This window comes from Ovis canadensis, chromosome 3, assembly GCF_042477335.2.
Source record: "Ovis canadensis isolate MfBH-ARS-UI-01 breed Bighorn chromosome 3, ARS-UI_OviCan_v2, whole genome shotgun sequence".
Classification (NCBI taxonomy): domain Eukaryota; kingdom Metazoa; phylum Chordata; class Mammalia; order Artiodactyla; family Bovidae; genus Ovis; species Ovis canadensis.
Window position 1 is genome coordinate 223,616,770 of NC_091247.1, and position 23,058 is coordinate 223,639,827.

General features: G+C 45.5%; 1 protein-coding gene across 2 annotated transcripts in view; it reads right to left on the reverse strand.

Moving 5' to 3' along the window:
* Window positions 1–8,538, reverse strand: part of MRTFA (myocardin related transcription factor A) — a 202,637-nt gene extending 194,099 nt beyond the window's left edge. Inside the window, exon 1 of one of the 2 annotated variants that reach the window (XM_069586063.1) lies at window positions 8,254–8,538. The gene's annotated coding sequence lies outside the window, so the exon portion shown is untranslated. The remainder of the gene's footprint in view (window positions 1–8,253) is intronic. The other variant, XM_069586064.1, reaches the window with a different exon arrangement.
* Window positions 8,539–23,058: the final 14,520 nt, after the last annotated feature.

The following is a 23,058-nucleotide window of genomic DNA, read 5'->3' on the forward strand; positions in this document are numbered from 1 at the left end:
GGTAATTTGTTGTAGCAGCCACAGGAAAGTAATACAGATGGCTCAGACTAGGGAGGTGGTAAGAAGTGATCAGATCATGCATACGGAAGAAGCTGAGAGGATTTGCCAATGGAGTGAATGTCAAGTGGGAAAGAGAGAGAAGATGACTCCAAAGCTCTGACCTGACTGACCAGAAGAAACGTGACCACTTCACTTTCATTCATTCAACGAGCGTTTCCTGAGCATTTATCATAGGCCCTGCCAATCACTATGCTGCATGCCAGGAACAGAGCCATGAAGAGACAGCCTTGTGAAGTTTACGAGAAGAGAAACATACAGCAACTACACGCCAACTCAGCTGCAATTGGGACTTGTGCTACAAAAGAAAAAGTCCGGGTGCTATGAAACCTGACAAGAATTAAATGCCTATTATGTGCTAAATGCTTTACACGTAACTTCATTTACCCCTTACATCTATCCTACGAGGAAACAAGAGATTGAGAAAGATTAATTCCCTTGCCCAAGACCACAAAGCCAATGAGCAGTAGAGCCGCAGTTGAGAACAGGTGCATTCAACTCTAACACGCATCACTATCTCCAAACAGCAGGGAAAATCTACTAGGCTTTAAAAAAAAAAAAAAAGAGAGTGGCCAGAAGGAAGAGGAACTGTCATGCAAATAAAGTTTTGGGAATCCCTGCTCTAGAAAGAGCTTTCTAAGCTCACTTGATGAAGGTGAATTTTGGAGGGTATTCAAAAATCCCTTAACACTCTCCAAATAGAACAAAAGGTTACACTATAATTAACTCAGTTTTATTTAGGCACCCAACAGGTTATTAAACTCGTTGAAAATAAAATGTCATGAATAGCTTGTCCAAATCCTACAAGCCATACCCAGTTTCCACGCATACTGTTTCTTCGAGATTCACCTTCAGAATCAGCTTTCAGATGAAGCCAAAAGAGGGGCGAGGGGGAGGTCAATTACACTCCAGAGTGACTGAGTCAGGAACATGATTAAACAAATAACTGATTCAACGCATACAAAGACTCATGACAGATAGCACACGTATGAACCACACCGTCCTATGAACTTCTACTAAGTAAAGGAAATATTTTTAAATTTATTTAATTTCAAATTACTAGCCTATGATCTCATTATACTCTTGGCTCCTTTTATTCCTATTCCAGGACCACAGACCCCGAACACCCCCAGCCCAGGAAAAAAAAAAAAAATTCTGAAGAGAAAGGAAATATCAACAAGATGATGCGAAATGATTCACGGAATCCATAAAATATAATTTAAAACACCAGGACATCTTTGCCTTCACTGCATGACCTCAGGGCATTAAACCGGTATGTAAGAATTAAAGAAGGTAATGGTCCCTGAATGGAAACTTTGGTTAACATGTATCAAGAATAAGAAAGAAAACAACCCAAACTCTTCATTTCTCAATTCTTTCCCCATCTCTACCTTTAAAAAAAAAAAAAGAAAAGCCAAGACAACATATATGTGGCAAATTTTAAAAGACTTTAAAGATATCCATCATTTAATAAAATAGAAAATCAACAATAAAGCCAGTTTCGACTACGATAACACCATTCTAATACCAACATGCAATATGGCCTGTCCTAAAGTATGAGAGGGCAAATTTCCACATTCCTGTCAATTCTGTGGTAGTGAAAATATGTACAAATTAACCATGATTAAGAGACTCTGGCATAAGTTACACCATTTACAGTTACAAAGATACTGAAACGCTGACCAAAAAATTTAAATTTGGATATTATGGTATGCCCTTATTTAGTCAGTATTTATTGTGCAACTTAAGTGAAGTCACTATTACAGCTTTCCATTTCAGGAACGGCAGTAAGATATTGAATGCATATGAGGAATATTCCAAAGAACATTTTGAGAGCTATAACACTGTGATTACTACCATAAAAAATTCTCACTGTATAGACATTTTCACTAACTATGCAAAAGAAAGTGAAAAGGAACAAACATTTACTGGAGGCACAGGACTTGGCGACTGAACAACAACATACAATGGGGGGGAGTCACCATCTTTAATTCACAGACAGACCCGAGTTCAAATCTTGACTGTGGTAATTTAGTTTCTCTCTCCAAGCTTCTGTACCGTCATCTGCAAAATGGTGCTGTTACTTATTTCACAGAGCTGGTGGGAGGATTAATGAGGTAACACAATGACTCATAAAGCACACGTCCTGTTACTCACCTTTACATTTCTCCATACTCATAACAACCTCATGTGTTAAGAATTATTAACTCCATTTTACAGATGAGGAAAGCGAGTCACAGGTTAGGTGGTGCGTCTAGGGTTACACAACTGATAACTGTTAGTATCTAGCTCTGCTCCTGCCCTTACACTTGACATGTTACCTCACTAATTATTTTACTCTCTCTGGATAGGAAGTTTAGAATTTTTTTTTTCCAAATTATACCCGGGATACTTTTGACTTCCTTGGTGGCTCAGACCATAAAGCGTTTGTCTACAATGCAGGAGACCCAGGTTCGATCCCTGGGTTGGGAAGATTCCACCAGAGAAGGAAACGGCAATCCACTCCAGTATTATTCCCTGGAAAATCCCATGGACAGAGGAGCCTGGTGGGCTACAGTCCATGGGATCACAAAGAGTCGGACACGACTGAGCGACTTCACTTTCACTTTTAATTTTGATACCAAAACAAACATTTTTCAGAAAACCAAACTGACCTTTAATTCTCACAATTTCAGAGGTCAAAAACCTGAAAATAGCCCACCTGTTTTCAAATTCAGTAACAAACAGAGGATACACTCCAGATTTTAAAATGAGCTACCCAAATTACTGATTACTTGTACTCATTTACACAGAAGATGATTTCTTAATGCTTACTAACAAAAGTAAAGAAGCCAATGAATCAAATATACCACAAAAGGAAAAATACGGTATCTGAAGAAAAGAAAGAAATTTTTTTTCACAACTCTGTCTTCCTAGGATTCTGTAGGCCTTTTGTTATTGCTGTGTGAGCTTGTCTTAAACAAAGGGTGAGGAACTGCTCCAGTTTAGCCACTACGGTTGTGGAACTTCAAAATCATTTAATTTCTCAGAGCCTCCCTTCAACTAAACAATGCGAGTTGGACTTGAGTCACTGAACCGCAGAACTGAAGGCAACTTAAGCAACTGGCTCCACCCAAGGACTGAACTGAAGGCACCCTGGTGGCTCAGATGGTAAAGAATCTGCCTGCAAATGCAGGAGACCCAGGTTCAATCCCTGGGTCAGGGAAGTTCCCTAGGGAGAGGGCATGGCAACCCACTCCAGTCTTCTTGCCTGGAGAATTCCATGGACAGAGAAGCCTGACAGGCTATAGTCCATTGACTTGCAAAGAGTCATACACAACTGAGAAATGAACACTAGCAACTAACTAAGGCACCCTGGCAGGTCGACCAATTTCTGCTTCAACATCTTTAGCGACATGGAGTTCACTTATCTTTCCTCTTCACAGAAGTGATAAGTTAATAACTTTAAGAATTTTGCAGATTCTTCTGTGACTCAGTCACAAAAGTTCTCATTCTAGGTATTTTTACTTTGGGGCCTAGATCCACCTCTAAGCTCTCTTGAAGCCTGTGAAACTAAGAACTACTTCTGACTAAATCCATTCTGCAGACAAAGGGCCTAGGAATTTAGAGGGACAACAAAAGGGTATGAGATACCCTTAACACATTATTGACCAGAGACATATTAATGCCACAGGCATTAGTTTCTGCGAAAATATCCCAGTCAACATGTGTTAGTGGGCAAAATGCGTACCTCCTGAGGTCTTGTTTAACTGTGGAGTTCAACTAATAAAACCACTGCTTTCACTCTAACCGGCGAAATAAAATCTATCAAGATGTAGGTATCTGAACTGGAAAAAGTGATGCTGAAGCAGCAGTGACTGACATCTAAATGCCTCCTTCTGAATACATCACTTTATACTCATTCATCTCTGCCTCCAACCTCATTCACTCATGTCGGTTCTGTGTCACTGCCAAAAAATAACCAGGACGATGATGATGCGTGTAAAGGTGTTCCAGGGACTTGGCATACTTAAGGTTTTCGATCCTCAGAGCAGAATATACAGCAGGTATCATTATTATCACCGTTTTTCAGTTAGTGAGTCACTTGAGAAGATAAAGTAGAAGTATCACAGTACCACACACAGAGCTGGCAAGCGGTGGATCCAGGACTCGAACCCAGATGGTCTGGCTCTAGTATTTTTCCTCTTAACTACTCACACTCTGTAACTGCTTGTCTATCTCTCTGATAAGTGACTGTTTTCTTCAACATCAGAAAAATGACTCCACCTTCACCTTATACATAAAGATCAAATATTTGTCCTTAGTGTCAGTGCTGGTCTAGGCTACTTAAAAAGGTGGCCCTAATTCAGTGTCCATCTCCATAGCGGAGCCTACCACGGGGAAGGCACGCGGGAGGCACACAATGAACACCTGCAACTATCTATTCAAACAATGAAAACTTTCCCAGTTCCCTCATCATCCCAAAGGTATCGCTCCCTCCTCTGAGTCCTCCCGCCCCTCTCCCTCTCTCCCTCCCCTACCCAGCACCCCATGCTTTCTTCCAACACTTAGCTTTTTCTATGCTTCCCACTATGGCAGCCAGCCTCCAAGCTGACCCCCAATGACCCTCACCTCCTGGTGTTTACATCCCTGGGTAGTCGCTTCCTGCAACGAGTGGCCTGCAGAATGCTGGAGAAAGGATGGTATGTAGTCACACACTGAAGCCAAGTCATAAAAGACGATGCGGCGTGGCCTACTGGATTACTCGCTCAGGGGGAAGCCAGTGGCCATGCCAGGGGGGCAGGCAAGTAGCTCTGTGGAGGGGCCAAAGTGGAGAGAAACGGAGACCTCCCCCCACAGCTGGCATCAACTTGCCAGCCATATTGATTAGCCTCCCTGACGGAGGATCTGCCAGCCTCAATTAAGCCTTTGGAGGACTGCAACCCAGCTGACATATTACTGCAATCTCTGGAGATCCCCTGAGCCTGAAACCACTCAGCCCATCTGCTCCTGAACTCCTAACTCACAGAACCTGTGAGAGGTAATAAATGTTTACTGCCATCTTAAGCCCTATCTTTGGGGATAACTGTTACATGGCAATTGACAGCAGTAGACAGCTAATAGCAGACACTTACTCTCTAACACTGGAAGCTCCTTAAGAGCATAGACTGTTTTCTTAATTCTCAGAGCTCCCTGAAGCCTTAGAAATAAACAGTGCCCATATTTGTTGAACTGTGCCAGCAGACTATTCCCCTTTGTCCACTGTTCCTTTTCTTCCAAAACGTATCCGTTAACAAACTATTCCCTTTGCCTAAAGTACTTTATCTGTACTCTATCAATGTCCTCCCTTTTCTGTCTCAAAGGCCTTCTGAAATAGACTTCTGAGCTTCTGCTATGTCCCAGAACCGCTCTTGAAGCTGACAACAAAACAAAGAAACATCCTTGCCCTTATGGAGCTTACAGTCCAGTATATGCCCTTGCCATAGTGGTCTCTCTAAATATAATACAACAATCTTTGTTAACAGGACTTCAAAATTCTAGTTTCCCCTTTGTAAAATTTAAGTATTCAAAAATTGTTTCACCCCTTTCATCGTGTCTATTTAATCTGCTGTATATCTGCATATGTTTTTCTTTTATATTTAAATAAATATTGAAGCTGCAGCCTCAAGAAAAGTCCACACCTGTTTACTTCCTAAAGTGCCCCCACTTAAACTTGTCTCCGTATTCTCTGTTCTTACTGAATGTTTTCATGGGTCATGATTTTTAGCAAATATCCCATTTATAAGTGTAAAATAAATACCATTTGATTTTTTTAAAAATAGCCTATATTCATTATACAAGTCCAAGCAACTCAAATATGAATTTGTTTCACAGAAAGCAGTTTTTAACTGAAGTATATTGTATTATTTAGTACTTCTACAACAAAACAGAGTGTTAAAAGAAAAAAAAAAAGCTCACTACACTTTTAAGTTAGGAATTCCAGTTCTGGCTCGGTCACTCACTGTGTAACCTTAGACAAATTCTTTAACACCCTGAGCCTCAGTTTCCATATCCTGAAGTGGAAGTAAAATCTACCTCACAGAATCACTGTGAGGATTAAGCAATGCATTAAAAGCCTAGCTTGATGCCTGTCACGTAGTGAGCATCGCAGAAAGTCAGTTTTCTTTCCCCTTACCTAGGACTTGTACTTATGGTCCAAACAGTTGTCAGTTTTTAAGTTTAGTTATTCCTCTCTGGAATGATCTTCCTCTCTTTCATCTCATGAAAAAAAGATTCAGCTCAAAGGCCATCCTCTCCTTGAAGTCCAAAGGAAACGGTCCCTCGACTCTCCCACATAGTTCTGGGTTTGCACCTGGGGTTTGCGTCAGTGTGTTACAGTCATCTGTCACTTTCCGTCTCTCCCACTAGACTGTGAGTTCCTCGTGAGGAGGGAACATACACCTCACTCATTTCACAGCCTCAGCTTTTAGAAGAACACCTGGCACGTTACAGGCATGAAACAAAAACTGAATGAATGAATGAAGTCACTACTTCAGCAGTATCCATACTACCTCCTGGGTGACCAAACTTTGTGTTTTTGCCCTTTATGGGCCGAGATGCTCCTCTGAGCTTCTGAATCTCTTCCTCATAACACTCGACATAGCACTAAGGACTCAGAAAGTCTGCAATAAATACTTTTGGCGTATGCGATACAGAATACTCTCACATGATTTCCTTCTAAATAAAAAATGGTATCCTAATGGATGTAGCTTTTGGAAGCCTTTTTAAACAGGAGCTCTTCTTAAGAGTTACTGGCAAAGAACTGCAGCAAATGCTGGAACTATACTACAGCCGGTTTTCCTATGCATGTGTTTTTGAAAAAAGCAGTAATGGTTTGCTTCTTTCTAAAACATTTCATTAAGAAACTGAGGATCATAAAGCCCTTTGCTTCGCTGTGAAAAATGCGAACACCACCAGGCAAAATTTAGCTTAGGAACTTTCAGCCAAAGGTTCCCCACCCTACAGTCATAGGGCTGTGGGCCAGCTGGCTGTCACCTCATCCCTGGGAGGTGGCTGCTTTTCAACAGTAAAACTGCATAAGTGAAATGTGGAGTCTGGGGGGATCTTCCAAAGTAAGACACGCAAATTTAACTTATTTTAAATAGAGATTCTGCTTCAGACCTTGGCTTCAGGTGGAAAAGACCCTGAAAAGAGCTCAAAAACTGGCAACTTGGGGGCGGGCGCATTTCAGACATCTTATGGATTTTTAAGTATGTAAATATGCCGGACGCTAGGTGTAATTTCACTGCTAGAGTCAAGTGACGTATTTCACATTCCTGTCTACACACACTTCATGCCAAGCATAGGCTGGTAAGCAGTTAACTGTCCACCAAACTGCCCTTTAGTTATGCTGCCTAACAGAGAGAAAACAGAAACCCTGACAAAGCCAAGCTGGGCTGGTGCTTACACACACATGCTGGTCTATCGCGGTTCTCAATGTTGTAAAAACAAACACTGCTTGGGCCTTTACTAAGGTGGGCAAGCGCAGTGTCAAACATTTTAACTCCTACAACGACCCCATGATGGATACTATTATTACCCCCAATTTTCAGATGAGGAAACTGAGGTCCAAGATTACACAGCTGGCACATAGCAGGTTTGAGAGGCTGACTCGAAAACTCCAGCCCTAGCAACTACAGAGGATCGATGCTGCTGCATTCTCGCCAGGCTAGGGAACATACTAGAAGTGTCCTGGCAAACATTTTGTTGGACGGGAAAGTTTCAAATCTGCCAGATCCCTTACACCTGGCAGCATTCAGGGAGCCGCACAGGCATCAACAAGTCCAGGTGAGACTTCCTTGCTTGGGAATCCTGGAAACTGCACATGGATCCTAAGGGTCTACACAAGATTCAGGAGAAAGCGCCCGACAGACACCTGGTCCCTGCAGTCACGAAACGCCCGGGACGCCGCGGGGGCGGGAACCTCCGTGCCTCCACACCCCCGCGGCCCGGCCCGGCCGCGCACAGGTGCACCGACAGCCCGCGCCCCCATGCCGCCCGTCCCGGCTCTACGACCCCGGCCTGGGGAAGCGGGGCGACGGTGAGGAAGGGGCCGAGGGGCGAGGCCGGCTCACAGCCGGACCCCCGGAGGGCGCGCGCGGCGGGGTCGCCGGGAGAAAGGATGCTCGGGGCGGGGCTGCGGTGGGGGAGGGGTCCCCTGCCCGGGCTCTCACTCACCGCCTAGCTCTCCTCCCGGCCCGGGCTCCGCGGCGGTCCCCGCTCCGGCTCTCAACCGCGCGTCTCTCCTCCCGAGGCTCAGCGTCCAGCCGGGAAGCGCGGAGCTATGGATAAGTCGGCGCGAGCGGAGGGCGTGCAGTGAGCGGAGCTGAGCGGGTGGGAAGGATGGGACGGTCGCGCTCACCGCTGCCGCCGCGGGGACACCACAGACACGGCCTCGGCCGGCTCCTCTCAGGCACGGAAGCTGCGGGTCCTCCTACCACACCCGCCTCCCGCCCCACCTCCACGCCACGCCCGCTGGAGGAGTGACAGCAGTGCTGACCAATCTGAGGCCTCGTGGAGGCCGGGAACCACGGACTAAAAGGAGGGAGGGGACGGGAGGGATACCAGCGAGGCCAGCGTGGCGGCGGGACTTCCTGTGACTGACGGCCCAGCGCAGCCAATGGACAGCGGGGAGATGACCTCATTGTCGAGGAAAGTCTGGAACTGGCGGAGTGGCGGTGAGGAGGTGGGAGGAGGTCGGAGACGAGCCGGAGGCGGGGCGCTGTGGCCTTAAAGAGGCCGCAACCCATTGGTCATCCAGTCAAGGCAAGGGCGGCGGACCCGGCCGCACCTGGCCAAGTTGCCAAGGGGTCAATGCTGCCAGAGCTTAGTGCATTAATCCTCCAGACCCCATCACAATCCTTCTAGGGGGCTGAAGGATCCCCGCCTGGGGCTCATAAATCGATTACTTAATTTCACGCTTCCCAAAAGGAGACACAATAAATTCCGCACTGGCCCTGAGCCCTGAATTCCCGTTACAGCCCCCGCCCCACCGAAGCCTGTCGTCCCGTTTCTTTGAGTCAGTTTCCACTACAGTAAACGGGAGGATACCGGCACCCACCTAACCCAACTTTACCTGCCCAGAATGTTGAGATCATTAACAGCAAAAGTGCTTTGGGCTTCAAGAAGAAAAGACTGAATGAACCCAAGGGAGGACTGCACTAGACGACTCGCGTAATTCTATGATTATAAGATGCTGATTGATGTCCTCCTCTCTCCGGCATCCACTCTCGTAGCGAAGGGGTGTGGGGTAGGGGGGTGCGGGGTGTGTGTGTGTATGTGTGTGTGTGCTGCGTTAGGCGCAAAGGCCGCACAGGGACTTGGTCCATGACTTCAACAAGGAGAAAGAAAGCGGGCTAAAAGGGAGAGAGAAACAAGGAAAGCCAGGTTCCCTGCGGTAAATGCCTCGAGGGAGGCAAGCCATTTGCTTCCCCTCCCCCCAGCAATGGGCGGGAGCCCAGAAAAGGCTAAATAACTCCAACTTGGCGGGGTGGAAAGAGGGGGAAGTGCTTTCCCGAAAGCTTCCTGGGGATGGTGTCACCAGACAGAGTAAGGAGGGGGGAGTAACGGGCAGCTACAGGAAGAAGGGGCTAGAGCATTCTTGCAGGTTTAGGAAGGAGCGGTGTGACGGCTCACAGACAGAAACGAGGCAGATCGTTTTACATCCCAGAGTAATTCTTACTATAGCCCCCTATTCTCCCCCAAAAGCCTCCCGAGGCTGCTCATTGGTGTCACTCTCAGAGGTAAAGCAGGAGAGGGTGCTTCTCCCCCTCCAACTGCTGCAAAAGCCTAAGGGGCGCCCGGGTCTTGCCAGTTATTCATCTATCTTGTCAATTTCAAGTTCAGTATCACCGCTCCTCATAGAATCTTGTAGTCCCAGGCAGGAGCCCTGTGGCCCTTTAGTCACATACCTTCCTCAAAGGCAAGAATTCCTCCATGAAAGTCTTGATAAAATTATTCATTCAGCAAATATTTCTTGGGGGGGTAAGACAAACGAGGTCATCACTGCCCTGGGGGTGCTCTCTCACCGAACTGGGGGACGTGAAGGCACACGCTGAGGTGACCAGGCAGACGCTCCCTAGCAGCATGACTAACTAGAGGGCCCAGAGGCATGAGGCAAAAGTCCTGCCGGTGGAAATTACAGGCGTGGGGCAGGTTTCCCAAAGACAAGACCGGGCTGGCACATTCCCGATGGAGTCTGCCTACCCTGAGCCTTCAGGAAACAGCCAGGGGGAAAGGGAAACACAGCTGTGTGTTTTGTTGGTTTTTTTTATTTTTTATTTTTTTCACTTTTTGGCCACACCCCCATGGCATGTGGGATCTTGGTTCCCCAACCAGGAATCGAACTCATGCCACCAGCATTGAGGAGCAGAGTCTTAACCACTGGACAGCTGGGGAAGTCCCACAGCATATGTTATTAGCCATGAACAGGGTAACATCCCACTCAGCTTCCCAGACATGGCAAACTCACCACCTCTCAAACAGGCCTCTTCTTTACTTAACTTAAATTGTATATATATAGTGTGTGTGTGTGTGTGTGCGAGTGTGAATACCATATATATGGTGTGCATATATATTTCTTATGGATGATCTGCCTCCCTCTAGTTTCTGACCGTAAATCCTAATGTCATCCCCTGAAGATAACACAGAACACGGCTAATTCCACTTTGTCATGACAACATTCCAAATATTTGAAGATGACCAGCAAGCCGCCTTTCCCACACCCTCTTACCAGTCCCCCAAACAACAGAGATTAAGTCTTCTCCTTGTCACCATTCCTCAGACGATGGTTTCCATGCACCACACTCTCCTAGTGACTTTGTGGGGACATCTTCAGTTTGTCAGGCTCTATTAGGGATACAGACATGAAGATAGAAATGGCTGGTGGTGGGTTTTATTTGTTTTTTATCATAATGCAATGCAGGAAGGTTTTCACAAAAGTAAAATAATTAATGAAACTTGTATCTAGAGCACTTAATGATCTCTGCTTTCAATTTGACTCTTGTTTTTTTCTCTGGATTATACTGTGGGGCTTCCCAGGTAGCACTAGTGATAAAGAACCCTGCCTGCCAATGCAGGAAACTCAAGAGACACAGGTTCGATCCCTGGGTCAGAAGGATCCCCTGGAATAGGAAATAGCACCCACTCCAGTATTCTTGCCTGGGGAATCCCATGCACAGAGGAGCCTGGCGGGCGACAGTCCAGTTGGACATGGCTGCACACGAGCACGTCAGGGACATGTGCTATTTTTGTCCTTCCATCAGACATCTTCTCTTCTGGAAAGAGGACCCTAATTTTCCCCTGGGGAACCACTTCTCCCCACACTCAGCCAAGGAGCTGACTCCAACCCAGTCCTGATCAGAGCACTGCTCACCCCTCCCCACCTCCACCATCTGCAGAGACTGATTTAGAGAAAGGCAGGTAACCCAAGGCAGTACAATCAGAATTCCCGGGCCCTTTGTTGAAACTATTAGGAAGGAGAGTTTCTTGCAGTGAGGCTGCCGAACTGTCCAGCTCTGCACCTGGGACTGACCTGGAGACCACAGGAAATAACGTGCTTGAGAATAAAGCCCACATGAGAACCTGCGAACTATCAGAGCTGAGACACCGTAAAGGCCACAGCAGGTGATGACTGTTGGGGAGCCTGGGTCCAGCCATTTTCTGGCTGACTTCATGGATGTCTGAAGTCAGGGTCCTCAGAGCCCACCTATAAGGGAGATTCTGTAAATGGGATTATTGAGGGAGGAAAAACCTATAAACGAGGAAGTTGAGCAGGGAAAGGAAAAGAGCCAAGTAAGGCTCAAATAATCTCTTGGCCTGATCCACCCCAGAGAGCTCTGGCACATAAACCACGCCACGGGGCCACTTTGTGTTGCCCAATATAGCTCGGTCACTAGCCATGGGCTCTGAAGGGGTTAAGTTCACCAACGCTAGTCCCTTCAGCTGAGGGCAGTTCTCCAGAATCTGGGGCATCTGGGAACCCTTTGCTGCCAGTACAGCAGCTGGGGGATGGGTGAACTGGCCCATTAAAGAAACTTTGAAGGGGCACCGTGAGGGTCTAACCCTGGGGGCCAGTTCATTCCCTTCCCACTTGGGTTTTTGTTCACTGAAGCCAAAATGTGACTACCTCAAACACCTAGGTGTGATGAGACCAGCACAGAGCACAACAGTGGAACCTTGGCCCTCCTTGATCTGGCCCCTCCATCCACGAGCACACTGCAAGGTTCCATCAACAGGTTTAGCGGCTGCCCTGAGCCTGCGGCTCAAACTGACTTTGTCACCAACCTTTTCCGCCCTCTTTCCTTTAATCCTTCCCACCTACCCACCCACCCCCCAATCTCCTACTAAGCCAAATTCACTCTTTTTTTACACTTTTCATTATTTAACACAAATATTGGATTTTTAGCTTCACCCTCCTAATAATTAGCAGGGGTTGTCATTTCGTGTACTTCCATCCTTCGCTGAAAATTGCTGGAAACACAGGCCGATTCGATTCTGTCACCCATCTAACTTGCCACTTCTAATTTTGCTGCTGTTGCTGAAATGGGCAAATCCAATGACAGAAACCTTCAACAGACTGCTGCTGCTGCTGCTGCTAAGTCGCTTTAGTCGTGTCCAACTCTGTGCGACCCCATAGACGGCAGCCACCAGGCTCCCCCGTCCCTGCGATTCTCCAGGCAAGAATACTGGAGTGGGTTGCCAATTTCCTTCTCCAATGCATGAAAGTGAAAAGTCAAAGTGAAGTCGCTCAGTCGTGTCCGACTCTTAGCAACCCCATGGACTACAGCCTACCAGGCTCCTCCGTCCATGGGATTTTCCAGGCCAGAGTACTGGAGTGGGGTGCCATTGCCTTCTCGTCAACAGACTGCTAGTGACCCCTTCCAATCTGCTAATCCATCACCCTGAAGGATTTACTCCACCTGTCCTTTGCCTTGCTGTCTCTCTTCCTGGGGAATCTCTCCAAAGGTATTTCCCAGGTCTTTTTTTGTTTGTTTTTTTAGCCGCGCCACATGATTTGTGGGCTTAACCTGGTGGCTCAGTTGGTAAAGACTCTGCCTGCAATACAGGAGACCTGGGTCCGATCCCTGGGTCAGAAGATGCCCTGGAGAAGGGAATGGCTACGCATTCTAGTATTCTTGCCTGGAGAATTCCATGGACAGAGGAGCCTGACAGGCCACAGTCATGAATCACAGAGAGCCGGACACAACTGAGCAACTAATACTTTCATGGTTTGCAGGATATTCGTTTCTGACCAGGGATTGAACCTGGGCCACGGCACTGAACGCACGAAGTCCTAGCCACTGGACCACCAGGACACTTCCATTTCCCAGGTCTTGATCAGCCCTATCCTGAGCTCTTCTTGCTTTTCCCTGTTTATTCTTGAGTCTTTGTTCAGGTTGGTCCCTCTCCCTAAATATCTTCTCTTTTATCTTTATGTAGTCATATCCTAGCTCACATTCCACTTCTTCCAGGAAGCCTTCCTCTCTTCCTCCAATCTAAATGAATCCTTCCCTTCTCTGATGATCCACGGCTCTAAAGTGCCAAGCGCACTGCTAAGCATTCTGAGTGCATTATCTTCTTTCATTCTTGTGGTAACCCTGAGGTGAATGCTATCATGATCCTCATTGCTTGATGAGGAAACTGAGACAGAGAGGTTAATTAAGGAACTTGATTTGCTATCACACAACCAAAAACTACCAAAGCCAGGGTACAGATACTAAAATGGAAAACTCTGGCTGAAATTCAATAAACATTTGTTGGCTACACATAAGAAACTAGAGGAGACATTAAAAAGTGAAATAGACAGTCCTGGTCTGCAATCAAGAATAGGGACTATCAGTTCAGTTCAGTTACTCAGCTGTGTCTGACTCCTTCCAACCCCATGAACTGCAGCACACCAGGCTTCCCTGTTCATCACCAGCTCCCAGAGCTTGATCAAACTCATGTCCATCGAGTCTATGATGCCATCTAACCATCCCATCCTCTGTCGTCCCCTTCTCCTCCAGCCTTTAACCTTTCCCAGCATCAGGGTCTTTTCAAATGAGTCAGTTCTTCACATCAGGTGGCCAAAGTATTGGAGTTTCAGCTTCAGCATCAGTCCTTCCAATGAACACCCAGGACTGATTCCCCTTAGGATGGGCTGATTGGATCTCCTTGCAGTCCAAGGGACTCTCAAGAGTCTTCTCCAACACCACAGTTCAAAAGCATCAGTTCTTCAGTACTCAGCTTTCTTTATAGTTCAACTCTCACATCCATACATGATTACTGGAAAAACCATAGCTTTGACAAGACAGACCTTTGTTGGCAAAGTAATGTCTCTGCTTTTTAATATGCTGTCTAGATTGGTCATAACTTTTCTTCCAAGGAGCAAGTGTCTTTTAATTTCATGGCTGCAGTCACCATCTGCAGTGATTTTGGACCCCCCAAAAATAGAATTTCACCATTTCCATTGTTTCCCCTCTATTTGCCATGAAGTGATGGACCGGATGCCATGTTCTTAGTTTTCTGAATGTTGAGTTTTAAGCCAACTTTTTACTCTCCTCTTTCACTTTCATCAAGAGGCTCTTTAGTTGCTCTTCGCTTTCTGCCACAAGGGTGGTGTCATCTGCATATCTGAGGTTATTGATATTTCTCCCAGCACTATAAATGGCACCAGTCTGAACAATGCTGTAAGGATGGTAGAAATGAAATCAGAGAAGGGAGAACCCAGTAAGGGCACGTGAAGGAGTCTAGGTTTGAAAGGAGGGAGTGAGGCGAGGCCCTCCAGCTTAGGAAGCACTGTGAGTAACAGCAGGAGGAAGGACAATGTGGGGCATATCTGAGCAAGGGAGTTGTCTGGCTTGTTTGAGAGATAAGGCTTTCAAGCCTTGGCAGAGGCCCTGTTGTAAAAAGAAAAGAATGCCAAGACCAGGATCCAAACTGTGTCTTAAGAGCGACCTGATAGTTGATTGGATTGGAAGGAGACTGAAATGGGGTTGGGGGGGATAAGTTAGAAGACCACAACTGTTTTCCAATCAAGAGTTAAGTTAGGAGCCATGAGGGCGCTGGCTATGGCCTTGGATGCTTTTTTCCCCTCTGCTCTGTAACCATTTTGTCTTTGCCTGTCCTCAGAGATCACAACATCCTTGAGAAGTGTCAAGCATTTGAAAAAATGTGCCCATAATTGCTAAACCGCTAACAATTTCTTGATACTTAATAAACACTCAGCAAATATTGTTGTAATTGAACTGGATGCACGAGCAGGGTGATGAAAATTTTGGGGCTCTGTTTAAATGGTATCACAGGAGCTCAGGCCATGCCTGCAGCCCTCTGCAGTATTGTGTATGGGCTTACTTGCTCAGCTCTGTCTGACTCTTTGCGACCCCATGGACTGTCGCCCGCCAGGCTCCTCAGTCTGTGAGATTCTCCAGGCAAGAATACTGGAGTGGGTTGCCATGCCTTCCTCCAGGGGATCTTCCTTACTCAGAAATTGAACCTATGTCTCCTGTGTCTCCTGCTTTGCAGGCAGATTCTTTTATTCAGCACCTACTAGGTACATCATCCTCTCATTCAGTTCACCCAATGGTAGGTACTAACATCATGTCCCTCTTATTTTTTAGTCACTAAGTCGTGTCCAACTCTTTGTGACCCTATGGACTATAGGCTCCTCTGTCCATGGGATTTCCTAGGCAAGAATACCGGAGTAGATTGCCATTTGCTACCCCAGGGGATCTTCTGGACCCGGGGATCAAACCCAGGTCTCCTGCATTGGCAAGCGGGTTCTTTACCACTGAGCTACCAGGGAAGCCCATGTCCACCTTACAGATCAGAAAACCTGAGGGTCAAGCGAGTAGTTTGCAGGAACTGAGAGACTGAGCTGCAGGACTTTCAGGGCTAAAACCATGCCGTGTGTACGTGCTTAGTTGCTTCAGTCGTGTCCGGCTCTTTGCAACCTCATGGACCGCAGCCCTCCAGGCTCCTATGTCCATGGGGATTCTCCAGGCAAGAATACTGGAGTGGGTTGCCATGCCCTCCTCCAGGGAATCTTCCCGACCCAGGGACTAAACCCGGGTCTCCTACATTACAGGCAAATTATTTAACCACTGAGCCACCTGGGTAGCCCAAAACCAGGACAACTCCAGGCAAATCCAGAGGGTTGGTCACCCTATCAAGATACCTTGCGCTGCATTACACAAGCCAGGATTTACACTCAAGTCTCACCAGCTCAAACCCCCATGGGACTTTATTCTGGCTTTCTGATCTCTGCAGCCAATATAAATATTCTTACTTGGATATTCTGGGGACAGAATCCAGCATACTCTTATATTGAATTTGGCTCATGTATTTGGAGCCTCCTGGAGACAGTCCCTCATGGAGACACAACGAATCACAAAATGGATGGGTTTTTGTCAGAGAAAAGGAATCCAGCCTGGGGAACATCTCCCTGCTGACACCTTACGAGTTCGGCCTTGTCAACGGTTCTTTGGCGCCTCCTGGTGGTGAAAAGTTGTTCAGTTCAGTTCAGTTTAGCCGCTCAGTCGTGTCCGACTCTGCGACCCAATGAATCGCAGCACGCCAGGCCTCCCTGTCCATCACCAACTCCCAGAGTTCACTCAGACTCACATCCATCGAGTCAGTGTTGCCATCCAGCCATCTCATCCTCTGTCGTTCCCTTCTCCTCCTGCCCCCAGTCCCTCCCAGCATCAGAGCCTTTTCCAATGAGTCAACTCTTCGCATGAGGTGGCCAAAGTACTGGAGTTTCAGCTTTAGCATCATTCCCTCCAAAGAAATCCCAGGGCTGATCTCCTTCAGAATGGACTGGTTGGATCTCCCTGCAGTCCAAGGGACTCTCAAGAGTCTTCTCCAACACCACAGTTCAAAAGCATCAATTCTTCAGCGCTCAGCCTTCACAGTCCAGCTCTCACATCCATACATGACCACAGGAAATACCATAGCCTTGACTAGACGGACCTTAGTCGGCAAAGTAATGTCTCTGCTTTTGAATATACTGTCTAGGTTGGTCATAACTTTTCTTCCAAGGAGTAAGCGTCTTTTAATTTCATGGCTGCAATCACCATCTGCAGTGATTTTGGAGCCCATAAAAATAAAATCTGACACTGTTTCCACTGTTTCCCCATCTAATTCCCATGAAGTGATGGGACCAGATGCCATGATCTTAGTTTTCTGAATGTTGAGCTTTAAGCCAACTTTTTCACTCTCCTCTTTCACTTTCATCAAGAGGCTTTTTAGTTCCTCTTCACTTTCTGCCAAAGGGTGGTGTCATCTGCATATCTGAGGTTATTAATATTTCTCCCAGCAATCTTGACTCCAGCTTGTGTTTCTTCCAGTCCAGCGTTTCTCATGATATACTCTGTATATAAGTTAAATAAGCAGGGTGACAATATACAGCCTTGATGTACTCCTTTTCCTATTTGGAACCAGTGTGTTGTTCCATGTCCAGTTCTAACTGTTGCTTCCTGACCTGCATACAGATTTCTCAAGAGGCAGGTCAGGTGGTCTGGTATTCCCATCTCTTTCAGAATTTTCCACAGTTGATTGTGATCCACACAGTCAAAGGCTTTGGCATAGTCAATAAAGCAGAAATAGATGTTTTTCTGGAACTCTCTTGCTTTTTCGATGATCCAGCAGATGTTGGCAATTTGACCTCTGGTTCCTCGGCCTTTTCTAAAACCAGCTTGAACATCAGGAAGTTCACGTATTGCTGAAGCCTGGCTTGGAGAATTTTGAGCATTACATTACTAGCATGTGAGATGAGCGCAATTGTGCAGTAGTTTGAGCATTCTTTGGCATTGCCTTTCTTTGGAATTGGAATGGAAACTGACCTTTTCCAGTCCTGTGGCCACTGTTGAGTTTTCCAAATGTGCTGGCATATTGAGTGCAGCACTTTCACAGCATCATCTTTCAGGATTTGAAATAGCTCCACTGGAATTCCATCACCTCCACTAGCTTTGTTCATAGTGATGCTTTCTAAGGCCCATTTGACTTCGCATTCCAGAATGTCTGGCTCTAGGTGAGTGATCACACCATCGTGATTATCCAGGTCATGAAGATATTTTTTGTACAGTTCTTCTGTGTATTCTTGCCTCCTCTTCTTAATATCTTCTGCTTCTGTTAGGTCCATACCATTTCTGTCCTTTATTGAGCCCATCTTTGCATGAAATGTTCCCTTGGTATCTCTAATTGTCTTGAAAAGATCTCTAGTCTTTCCCATTCTGTTGTTTTCCTCTATTTCTTTGCATTGATCTCTGAAGAAAGCTTTCTTATCTCTTCTTGCTATTCTTTGGAACTCTGCATTCAGATGGTTATATCTTTCCTTTTCTCCTTTGCTTTTCACTTCTCTTCTTTTCACAGCTATTTGTAAGGCCTCCCCAGACAGCCATTTTGCTTTTTTGCAGTAGCCCCTTTCTTACTCCTTAGATGAAAGAACCTGTACTGTACGTAAAGGGTGAGAGTGAAACCCAGCTGAAACTTCTTACAGCTTGGGGAACATAAAGATTTTGCTTCAAAAATAAAAACTAGAAGAGATTTTTCTTTCTTTTTTCTTAAATGAAAGCTGAACGACGAGGCTGTCATAGTCTAGGGCGAGTAGAATCAGACACAAACTTTAAGTGGACGCCAAAAGAAAACCCTCAATAATCAAGATAATAATTTTTAAAAAAGAAAACGAAATTAATGTCAAAAAATAATGAGCAAAATGTCAAAATTTCAAGTACAGAACAGACAGGTTCTGACCACGCCCTTGCCCTGCCACATCTCACTGGCCTTGCCCCAGTCCCGTGAGTACTAGCCCAGGAGCCCGGAACCGCAGCCCCTTCGAGAAGCTCTGGATGGAGGGCTCCTGACGATGGCCCTCAAAAGCTCACCACAGGAAATGGAAGTGGTAGCTTCAGATGTTCCCACCAAAGAAACTTCATAGAAAGGATTACAACCGCTGCTAGGAGAAGCCGGAAGGCCTGCAGCAAGCATGAAGTTTCCTTTAGGCTCTTGTTTAGGCACATTTTGATTTTGATGTCATAATATATCCATATTTGATTTTGCTCTGTTTCCTTTTATCGACATATAGACACTTCAGAAGTGTACAGAGAAGGGATATTATCATAACCTTCTGGCTCAAAGGATTTTGACAAGCCAGCACACATTTAACGGGTACCCAGATCAAAAGAGAACAAGACCAGAGCTCCTGCCACGCCCCTCTGTTCACTGCCACCCTGAGGTACCTCTGTCTTAATGTCCAACAGCATCTATTTTTGTTCTATTTTTGTTCTGTATATAAGTGAAACGATGCACTCCAAGGTATTTTAAGTCTGGTTTCTTTTACTGTGAGCTATGTTAGTAAGATTAGGCCATAATCTTTGTGTGTGGTTATAGTTTGTTCATTCTCATTACATGGTATAAATCTATTAAAATAAATTTATCCATTCAGCTGACATGAGTTGTTTCAGCACACTGTGCTGCTATGAATATTCGTATCCATGTCTTTTGTTTAACATGGACATGTCTACAACGGCCAGGTTCAGCAGAACTTTCTACCTGACCTATAGACCTGCAAAGGCTTCCCTGGTAGCTCAGCTGGTAAAGAATCCGCCTGCAATGCGGGAGACCTGGGTTCGACTTCTGGGTCAGGAAGTTCCCCTGGAGAAGGGATAGGCTCCCCACTCCAGTATTCTTGGGCTTCCCTGGTGGCTCAGACGGTAAAGAATTCGCCTGCAGTGCAGGAGACCTGGGTTCCATCCCTGGGTCGGGAAGATTCCCTGGAGGAGGGCATGGCAACCCACTCCAGTATTCTCGCCTGGAGAGTCCCATGGACAGAGGCATCTGGTGGGCTACAGTCATGGGGTTGCAAAGAGTCGGACACGACTGAAGCAATAAGCAGCAGCGTAGACCTGTGAGCCAGTGAACTGTAGAGTGGCATGGTTTGTAGAATTACCGTAGCAGTAAGTAACTCATAGTATACCCTTTTAAAGTCATAAACATTAATTTTTAGCAAAAGACATTAAAACACAAAGATGATTAGAAATAGAAAAAAAGCACACACGTGTCTATATTTCTGCTGAGAGTGCATTTGCTGGGTCGTAGGGAAAGCATAGTTTCAGCTTTGGTATCTACTACTAGTTAGCTTTCTAAAGTAATTGGAGCAACTGTCACTCAGAGAGTTCCTGTTCCTTCCCATCTTTGTCTAGACTTTATATTTTTTATCCTTTTTACTTTCTCTGGCCAAGTGGAGTGGTATTATGCTGTAGTTTATTTGCATTTCCCTAGAGAGTAATGATTCGGAGAAGGCAATGGCACCCCACTCCAGTGTTCTTGCCTGGAGAATCCCAGGGACGGGGAGCCTGGCGGGCTGCCATCTGTGGGGTCGCGCAGAGTCGGACACAACTGAAGTGACTTAGCAGCAGCAGAGAGTAATGATTAAGAACCTTTCTGTATTTGGCATTTGTATAGCTTCTTTTTTGAAGTGTCTGTTCAAATCTTTGCCCACTTTTCTCTTGGATTTTCTATCTTTTCCTTATTGATTTGTAGTTCTTTTAAAATTCTGACGTTGAGACCTTTATCAGGTATATATAGAGAGAATATTTGTGGGTTGTCTTTTTGCTCCCATAATGGTGTCTTTTAATAAATACAGTTTCTTAGTTTTCATAGAATTCATTAAAGGTTTTTTTTCATTCATGATTGACATTTTTTGTTTCCTGTTTGCAAAAGATCTGCCTGTTCCAAAGTCAGAGATATTTTCATATGTTTTCTTCTAAAAACTTTACTTATTTATTTATTTTAGCTTCAGATCTGCAATCCTTCTAGAAATTATTTTTGGTATGGTGTGAGGTAGGAGTCATAGATATGTACTTTTCCATATATGAGATGACCGACTACCTGTGTATCTGTTTTTGTTTACATATAAAAGTAAATAATTAAGTTCCCTTTTAAATTTTATGACTTTTCCCTAATTGTTCAAGTAAAATTGATACAGAAAGAGCTGCTTTGAGCACTAATTTAGGTACATTATCCACACTCCCTCATTTAATTCTCTCTGTACTTGTATAAGGTAAGTATTCATATTTCAGTTTTATAGATGAAAAGAGTGAGGCTCAGGGAATTAAAGTGTGTTGAGGGTACAGAGCAAGTAAGTCCAGAGTCCTTCAACTAGTGTTCTAAATTACGTCGCACAGAAAAATTTCATCTGAAGGATAATTGTCTGTTAAGGTACCAGTATGACATGTTGCGGGGAAGGCAATGGCACCCCACTCCAGTACTCTTGCCTGGAAAATCCCATGAATGGAGGAGCCTGGTGGGCTGCCGTCCATGGGGTCACTAAGAGTCGGACACGACTGAATGACTTTACTTTCCTTTTTCACTTTCATGCATTGGAGAAGGAAATGGCAACCCACTCCAGTGTTCTTACCTGGAGAATCCCAGGGATGGGGGAGCCTGGTGGGCTGCCGTCTGTGGGGTTGCACAGAGTCGGACACGACTGAAGCGACTTAGCAGCAGCAGCAGCATGACATGTTGAGCTATTCACTAGCTGATGGACATTTGCACTGCTGCTAGTTTGGGGCTGTTGTGAACAAAGCTGCTGTGAACATCTTCGTTTCTCTTGGATAGATACCTTGGAGTAGTATTGCTTGGGTCATATGGTAAGTGTATAGTTTGTTTTTTTAATTATCTATTTATTTGGGGGCTTCCCAGGTGGCACTAGTGGTAAAGAACCTACTTGCCAACACAGGAGACTTAAGAGACATGGGTTCAGTCCCTGGGTGGGGAAGATCCTCTGGAGAAGGCAATGGCAACCCGCTCCAGTGTTCTTGCCTGGAGAACCCCATGGACAGAGGAACCTGGCAGGCTGTGGTCCATAGGGTCACAAAGAGTCAAACACGACTGAAGCGACTTTGCAAGCACACACATCTGTTTATTTATATTAAAAAAAGTTTGGCCACACCCCATAGCATGTGGGACCTTAGTCCCCGGACCAGGGATCGAGTCCATTACTTCTGCACTGGAAAGTCCTAACCACTGGACCACCAGGGAATTTCCCTTTTGGCAAAATTTTTGATTTGTAAATATTCAGTTCTGTAGCTTGTCTTTCACTTTTTTAATGGTGTCTTTTGAAAAAATAAATAGTTTGCGCGTTGATAAAGTCCCAATTTATAAGTTTTTTCTTATGCTCTTTTGGATGGTGCTTCTTAAAAATGCGTATTTATTTACTTGGCTGTGTCGGGTCTTAGGTACATTGTGCAGGATCTTTCCTTGTGGTGTGCGGGCTTAGTTAGTTGCCCTGCAGCATGTGGGATCTCAGCTCCCTGAACAGAGGTTGAACCTGCATCCCTGTATTTCAAGGTGTCTTCTTAACTACTAGACTACAGCAGAAGGCCCTTAGGTTATGCTTTTGATATCATATCTAAGAGATCTTTGCCTAAAATCAAGGTCATGAAGGTTTTCTCATACATTTTCTTCTAGAAGCTTTGTAGTTTTCGTTTTTACATTCACGTCCACGATCCATTTTGAGTCTGTTTTTGCGCATGGATTGAGGTGATGGTTTCCATTCATCTGTGTGTGTGTACATTCAGTTGTCCCAGCATCATTTGTTGAAATGACCATCGTTTCCCCCTCAATCAGCTTTATTGAGCCGCTGATTTTATCACCCCTGGAGGCTGATCCACTGCTGGACTTTCAGTTGTGCGACCTAATAAATACATTTCCTCGCTGTTTACACTCATTTGAGTTTTGCATTATCCTTTGAAGCCAGAAGCCATCTGGCTGAAACAGATGTTGCCAGGAGGTGGCACCCGGAAGGTCAAGTGGATGCCAGCTCTGTAGACGGTCTATGGAATAACCCATGCCTAGTCCCTTGAAATCTTTCTCAGTCTGTACTCTTTCAGTGAATTTGAGCATTGCTTCTTACCCCTAAAGAGCCCATACAATCAAATTCTGGCCAACCTACTGCATACCCCGGGAGAGGGAAGCAACCAAACCAGACCAGTCCGAATGCTC